Genomic DNA, 8,415 nt, shown 5'->3' on the forward strand with positions numbered 1-8,415 from the left:
TCTAACCTTCACAACTCCCTAACATGCTTTAGCATTAATTGCTGGTCTTCTAGACACACACGTTCAATCCAGTCACTAGTAGAATACTCCTCAGTGTGTCATGAGAGCGGAGTGTCTTAAGTTCTTCCTAAAAAGGAACCCTCACACACTGCTGGTGGGGATGTAAAATGGTGCAGCCACTATGGAAAACAGTATGTAGGGTCCTCCCACAATTTAGAATAGAGCTACTGCCCTAGCTGGGTTGGCTCGGTGGATAGAGCATCAGTCTGCGGACTGAAGGGTGCCAGGTTTGGTTCCAGTCAAGGGCATGTATCTTGGTTGTGGGCACATCCCCAGTAGGGGGTGTGCAGGAGGCAGCTGATCGATGTTTCTAACTCTCTCTCTCTCTCTCCCTTCCTCTCTGTAAAAAATCAATAAAATATATTTAAAAAAAAAAAGAATAGAGCTACTGTATGGTCTAGCACTTCATCTTCAGAGTGTCTGTCCCCAAATTTTTAACACATCTACACTAATAAAATACAAAGATGCTAATTGACCATACCTTCACTATGCTCATCAGCCAATCAGAAGAGTATGCAAATTAACCCAACAAATATGGCCGTTAAGTTTGCATACTGCAGGCAGATCGCGCTGCGCCACCCCGCCCGGGGCTGGCGGCAGCACAATCCCCAGCCGCCACCCACCCCAGCACAGGATCCAGGCCTGCCATCTACAACCGGGGGAGACTAGGCAGGCACCGTGGGATCAGGTGTGCCATCTGCCACCAGGGGAGTGGGCCTAAGCCAGCAGGTGGTTATCTCCCGAGGGGTCCCAGACTATGAGAGGGCACAGGTTGGGCTGAGAGAACCCCCCTGCCCCCCCCCCCCCCCCGGCCAGTGCACAAAATTTTTGTGCACTGGGCTTCTAGTCTATAATAATAAAAGGGTGATATGCTAATTAGACTGGACATCATTCTGGGCATCCTTCCGGATGAAGCCAGCAGCCAAAACAAAGCCCAGGTCCCAGGTGCCAGAGGGAAGCCGGTGCTGGCAGCCGGGGGAAGGAAGGCCTACTCTTGCATGAATTTCGTGCATGGGGCCTCTAGTTTGTTCATAAAGATTTATGTACCCCTATGTTTATGGCAGTCAAGTGTCCTTCGATGGATGATTAGATAAAGAAGATGTGGTAGGGTGGAATACTACTCAGCCATAAGAAGGGATGAAATACTGCCATTTGTGACAACATGGATCTTGAGAGTATCATGCTAAGTGAAATAAGTCAGACAGAAAAGGACAAGAACCATATGCTTTCACATGTGGGATATAAAACAGCAACAAACCAACTAACAAAACAAACAAACCATGGACACAAACAACAACTTGGTTTTTACCAGAAGGAAAGGTGGGTAGAGAGAGAACGAAGAGGACAAAGGGGGTCAAGTACAAGGTGAGGAGGGAGACTATAGTTTGGGTGGTGCGCACACAGGACAATATGCAGAGGATGTGTTATAGAATTGACCCTTGAAACTTCTGTTAATTAACCAATGTCACCCCAATAAATTTTTTTAAAAAAATAAGAAAAAGAAAATCTCCCTGCCAGCGTGTCTGCATTTGAAACTCCTCCCATAGGGCCTGCTCAGGTGCCCCAATGTCTTCACTTCAACCTTTGTCCCTGCACAGCTGTGCTCCCTCTTGGGGTTGAGGCACATAGCCTGAGCCTTCCTGACAGCCCAGCTACCACTCTTGCTCAGTTCTTCATTGCCCTTCTCTGAGATGAGCTTGAGCATACAAATACCCTCTTCCAAATGGGTTGTGGCCAAATTTTAAATGCTTAAGTATGCCAATATTTTCTACATTTCTTCTATTTCAGATAGAATTTCTTTAAGGTTATTTGTATTACCTAACACTGCTGTCCACCTCTGCTCTCCCTTCCTCTCACCCCTGGACATCATGAAAGTATTTATCAATTACAGGTAACATTAATTAGTAATGGAAAACATATTTATTAAATGGGTGTATCATTATTTAGAACCATTCCAAAACTAATGTTAAACCAAAACTTTAGAGACCAAGGGTTTTCCTGAAAGTGTTTACTGAGCCATAGACTAGCCAGAGAAAGAGCCAGGTCCTGAGGCATGCACGCTAAGCCACTAGCATCAGGGCTAGATGGAGAAGACAAGCTGTCCACAGTCCTGAGGTTGACCGGAACTTTTTTATACTATGAGTTTGAGGAAGAATGATGTAAGTTGTTTGAAAGAATTTTTAATGGCCATATATAAAGCGTGAGGGAAAGGTGAAGCTGGGAAAGTCCTGGGATGGTGGTTAGTTGCATTGGTTGCTTCTGGATTGGGTGTGGGCAAAGTTCAAGGGTAAGCAGAATGCCAGGGCATCTAGTAGTCCCCTATTCTTTCTAGATAACTGCGGAGATAACTGCTTGAAAGTTGATTCAAAGTTTCAACATACATCCAGGAATGTGTGCCGTCTTTTGTCGGTTTTGGCCTGCAGGCTGCAGATTAACTTTTCTGACTCATCTACTTTCTGGACTGTTGTAATTTAGAATACCTCAGGTTTTTGTTTTTCTTTCTTGTCTCTAAAATTTATTGTACCTAAATATCGTCATAACAGTTAAGACATATGAAGCATAATTTAAACCAAAATTACATACTTTCCCTTCAAAAAGTAAAATAATGTACCATACATATTAAAGATTATCCTCGACCATACACAATTGACACAATACCCAAACAGAACAGAAAGTCTTATCTCCTAGATGAATATTCTTCTTCCAAAGTTTCTAAACAGAACTCCACACTTCAAACAGTTCATTTCTCTGTAAAAAGTTAGGTTTTGGGACCCAAACTCAGATAAAAATTTCTGTTATCCTACATAACTAAAATTTAAGTATAAATCATATAACCAACTTAAATTAATATCTTTTAAATATTTGTGTATTAAAAATCACTATTTACTTCAATAAAGTCTTTAAGCAAACTGATTAGAACGTGAAAGTGAACACAACAAAGGAATAAATATGTTTTATAGTATATTTTGTCACAACAATCAAATTAATCAGATTTCAAACTATTCCTTTTTCTAACAAATCCCTAAAATAGTACAGGGGCATTTTATCTACCAAACATCTGGAAGGGTTTTACACACACATACACACACATATATAGTCACATACACAAATATATATAATCAGTATGGCAGTTTATAAGGCTGTTGATTTTTGACATAACCAGAATCTATTGGGTATGAATATATATATATATATATATATATATATATATATATATATATATTTACTTATATATATGATTTATTCTTTACAGACCCATGACAAGGCATTTGGGAGCAGTTCAAACACATCATTTTTATCTCTAAAAAATGTAAAACAGCACTTCCTGTTCCATCCTGGGATCCACCTTGAGAACTGGGGACAAAAGGAACCATTTATCCCACTTGGATTCTGGAACTTATCCGTGCCAGGAGTACAGGGGATGAAGAGCAAAGTGGGAAGTAAAGAGATGCCAACAACTTCGCAGTGACAGCTGAGTGATGCTATCAGGATAGCAAGAGGACTCTAGTGTCTCCCCCGACCCACCCCCACCCCGCAAAGCAGGCAAAGGGTGTGATGACTTGTTCTGCATGGCATGGCAGTCACCTTACAGCCAATGAGAAATAGATGGTTTTTGTTTTTTCAACAAAGCAAATATTCCCCCACATCAGACTGAAATGCACCTCCCAGAAATGTGCCTAGAATTCATGTACAGAAGAGTGACCTAAAAACGTGACTGAATTCATTTCAGCCTGTCAATCAAAGGTTGTCACCTTGACCTCAGAAGCCACTCGATGAGAGCCAGTTCCTAGAGGTCTCCTGATTCTGAAAAGTCTCCCCTTCCAAGGTTACTTGGAAAATGAGTTCAGAAGGCTTCCTGTCTACGATGATTCCAAATGAGTGGGGTCACTTTCCAAGCATTTATTTGCTTGATTGTGTATGACTAGTTTTCATACTTGTTTGCTTCCTTTTAACACAATTTTCTGAATGCCCACTAAATGCCAAATGCCAAATATTATTATTGCAAGGCCCTGGGGATACTACAGCGTCCCAAATGTATATTCACAGCTTCCTGAAATTCCTGATCTAGTGGAGGATAAAGACAAGTCCACAGGGAACTATAATATACTGCAAGGAACTGTGTGATGGGAGACAGCCCCCCATATGGGCTTGCTTTTTGCTTTCCGATCCTTCACCCAATAAGAACCAACAAATATCTGGAGAATGCAAAATCATATAACCAACTTAAATTAATATCTTTTAAATATTTGTGTATTAGAACATGAAAGCGAACACAACCAATGATTAGCTACAACCGATTTACAAGGTGAAATTCCTGTTCTAATTTGTATAACACATCCAAGGCCAATCGTCAAATATGTTTAAACTTTCTGCTCCTAGGACGATCTGCTGCTCATTGTTCTCTACACATATAGATGGTATGAAATTGCCCACACTTCAGATGTTTTAAAAATGTCATTTGAGTGGTGAAAATTCAATGAAAACACACTTAGGCATAGTAAAGAGGGTGAGTCAAGTGTCTTTAAGAGTCCCGCTTTGAGAAATTGGTTCAGGATAGAGATATGGTTCCATTCAAAGACATCTTAACTTGAAAAATATGTTCACCTCCCTGACTTATAAAAGAAAAGAATTAAAAACCACAACCCGATTTTCAAAATCAGTCACAACAAGTACTTATGCTTAAAGATATCCCTTATAATGTTATTTATAATACAAAAAAATTGGAAAGTCCATTAATTGGAGAATGCTTAAGTAACAATTACATAGCAATTAAAGAAATATAAAAAGCTTTCACTGACTTGCAAAAGAAATGCTTCTGATGCTAGGAAAAGGCAGAGCACAAAATAAAATTTCATTTTATTTATTTATGGAATTTTTTTTTTTTTTTAATCCTCACCCAAGGATATTTTTCCATTGATTTTTAGAGAGAGAGTGGAAGAGAGAGGGAAAGATAGAGAGAAATATCAACATGAGAGAAACATGTTGATTGGTTGCCTCCTGCAAGCACACCACGGCCCCGGGCTGGGGAGGAGCCTGCAACTAAGATACTTGCCCTTGCCCTGACTGGTTTGGCTCAGTGGATAGAGTGTCGGCCTGTGGACTGGAGGGTCCCGGGCTCAATTCCGGTCAAGGGCATGAACCTTGGTGTGGGCACATCCCCAGTAGGAGGTGTGCAGGAGGCAGCTGATCGATGTTTTTCTCTCATCGATGTTTCTGACTCTATCCCTCTCCCTTCCTCTCTGTAAAAAAAAATCAATAAAATATATTTAAAAAATTAAGATACTTGCCCTTGATCAGATTCGAACCCAGGGCCCTTTGGTCCGCAGGCCGACGCTTTATTCACTGAGCCAAACTGGCTAGGGCTAAAATTTTATTTTAAATTATTTATTTTTTAAAATAAAGTATAACAAAGACACCAGAATGTGAACATTCTGTGACGTTGAGGTAGCAATGATTCAACAAATGAGCTTAGGTGTCAGAGACTTTCAGGTCAAATCCTGGCTTCACCACTTTCTACTTGACTGAGTTTGAGAAAATTAGAATTCTCACTGAAGCTTGCTTTCCTTTTCTGAAAAATTAGGGCTCATAGCAATAACTGCCTCATAGGGCTACTGTAAGAAACTTTTTTAAGATATATTTTTATTTATTTCAGAGAGGAAGGGAGAGGGAGAGACAGAATAGAAACATCAATGATGTGACAAAATCATCGATTGGCAGCCTCCTGCGCACCCCCCACTGGGGATCGAGCCCACAACCCAGGGCATGTGCCCTTGACCAGAATGGAACCTGGGACCCTTTCAGTCCACAGGCCGAAGCTAGGGCGTAAGAGATTTTTAAAATAACCCAAGTGAAGAATACATAATACATGTTTAATAACGAAAGGGGAAAAAGGTAAAACATAACAGCATCTTGAAAGCAAAATCTCTTTATGTAGTATAACAGCAATCTATTATTAATTTATTCCAGGTGCTATCCCCAATCATATTTTGCATCATTAAGTGATACAAAGTTCTGTTAAACCAATTATCTCATACCTTTTTGCCACTTGACCTATTTTGGCAACCTATTACTACATAGTTTCTAGTTCATATTACATATTTTATAAGGTACTCAGCACTAAGAGAAAATCGAGGAAATAATGTTATTCTAACTTTCTCCACAATTTTGACAATGGAGCCACTCTACTGAGTAAAATTGAAAGAGTTCAAATTGCACAGGCTCATTAGCAATTTTTAAAATTATTAGAATGTATCTTTTTATTAATTATGGAAAATAAACTTTTACTTAAACTCTCTCTTCAGACATATGTCGTATCAAACTATACTCTATGATATGCCATCAGAATGCTACATTTTCTTGATATTTTATCATGTCCTAATTCAAATATAAGTCTCATAATTTCTTTGTTACAAACGTTTAGCTGATGATCCTTCCAGTTTCATTTTTTTCCTGCAGAAGTTCCCTTATTAAGTCAGACTGTGAAACATAGTTGTTCACTGCTGCATTCTGGAATATAGAATAATCTATCAGTCCAAATACATCTACCTCCAACCATAAATCGAACTCCTAAAATTAAATTTTTGCAAAAGTTTATTCTATATATAAAGTTAGCGATGTCTGAAGCACTTTTTTGAAAAGTATTTCCAAAGAAAAAATAAAGCTCTACATAAACTTATTTGAAATGTAGAAAGCTTTTTAAAACATATATGTATAAATGTCTCATCTATAAATGGTTACCAATCATACAGAATTTCCACTATTGAGAGGAAAACAATCTCTAGCATAAATAATAGCAACTCCTTTTTTTTTTCCGATCCGCCATCTGCCATCCAAAATGCAGATTTTTGAGAAAACCCTTATGGAGAAGACCATCACAGTTGAACCCTCAGATACAATAGAAAACGTAAAGGCCAAGATCCAGGATAAGGAAGGAATTCCTCCTGATCAGCAAAGACTGACCTATTGCTGGCAAGCAACTGTAAGACAGAAGTACTTTTTCTGACTACAACATTCAAAAGGAGTCCACTCCATCTTGTGTTGAGACTTCGTGGTGGTGCTAAGAAAAGGAAGAAGTCTTACACCACATATAGATGGTATGAGATTGCCCACATAGGAATAGCATAAGAAAAAGAAGGTTAAGCTGGCTGTCCTGAAATATACTACAAAGAGGATGAGAATGGCAAAATCAGTCACCTTTGTCGGAGTGGCCTTCAGATGAATGTGGTGCTGGAGTTTCATGGCCAGCCACTTTAACAGACATTATTGTGGCAAATTTTGTCTGACCTATTGCTTCAACAAACCAGAAGACAAGTAATTGTATATGGATTAATAAAAGGCATGAACTAAAAAAAAAATAAAAAATAATAGCAACTCCTTTTTTTGTCATTCAAATATCTTAGGCTATTAAAATTCAAACTATACTGTCAGTGTCCACAGATAGAATTATCTCCATAGGGAGGCCAGAATCAAGCTAAAACTATTTTAAGAAGAATATCAAAGAAATGCACTTGGCACCTAAATTGTAATGCTTCAAATGGAGCACCTTAACAGACACAGGATCATACTAGATTCCTGATCCATGGAACCAAGTGAAGAATGCACGGCTAGTTAGCAGACATCACTACTTTCTGCACTGCCAGTTTTCCAAACCAAGAATTGGAAGAAATTCAAGACTTTAAGAGCATAGTTAAAGGTGGTTCACTGAAGAAAAAGAGAGAAAACCACCTACTATTATGTCTTTGTGGATTCTACTCTCCGTTATTGAATCCAGTTAAAGCATTTCTATAATTGCTCTAATGAAACTTGGCAAAGAGTAAAAGAAAATTTCATATAAATTAAATGGAATAGATCTGTTTAAAGAGTCAACTCATTTCCACTCCTCTATGATGATAGGTTCTTTCCCACCGGTTATTATAGAACTGTGCAACTTTAAAAGCATTTAGGTATTTATTTAGGTTTAATTCTCTTTAGAGCCAGGAGAGCTGGTAGTATAAAAGCTACAAATTTTTTCAGGTGTTTATTATACCTTCCCAAACTCATTCAAAATTTCTATTAATTAAAAATTTTAAGTATTGCTTTCTTTGTTTTGTGAGGGGCTTGGGGGGGGGGGTTGGAGGGGTTGTGATGACAAATTTCAAGATATACACACCAATTAACAAAACACCTAGTTATTTTCTTTGTATGAAATCCAATCAGGTGTATCATATGCACTTACAGAAATAAAACCAGCTTTTACAGGCTCACAAGAAACAACTGTTAAGTTTTCAGGAATTTTGCAAACATTTAAAAAAATATAGCTTTGCCCTGACCGGTTTGGCTCAGTGGATAGAGCATCGGCCTGTGGGCTGAAGGGTC

General features: G+C 38.8%; 1 pseudogene across 1 annotated transcript; it reads left to right on the forward strand.

Moving 5' to 3' along the window:
• Positions 1–6,895: 6,895 nt before the first annotated feature.
• Positions 6,896–7,375, forward strand: LOC308516381 (ubiquitin-ribosomal protein eS31 fusion protein-like; annotated as a pseudogene). Its single transcript has one exon. The product of its transcript is annotated as a ubiquitin-ribosomal protein eS31 fusion protein-like (transcript).
• Positions 7,376–8,415: the final 1,040 nt, after the last annotated feature.

The sequence above is a fragment of the Myotis nattereri genome (assembly GCF_964212035.1).
Source record: "Myotis nattereri genome assembly, chromosome: 3".
Taxonomy (NCBI): domain Eukaryota; kingdom Metazoa; phylum Chordata; class Mammalia; order Chiroptera; family Vespertilionidae; genus Myotis; species Myotis nattereri.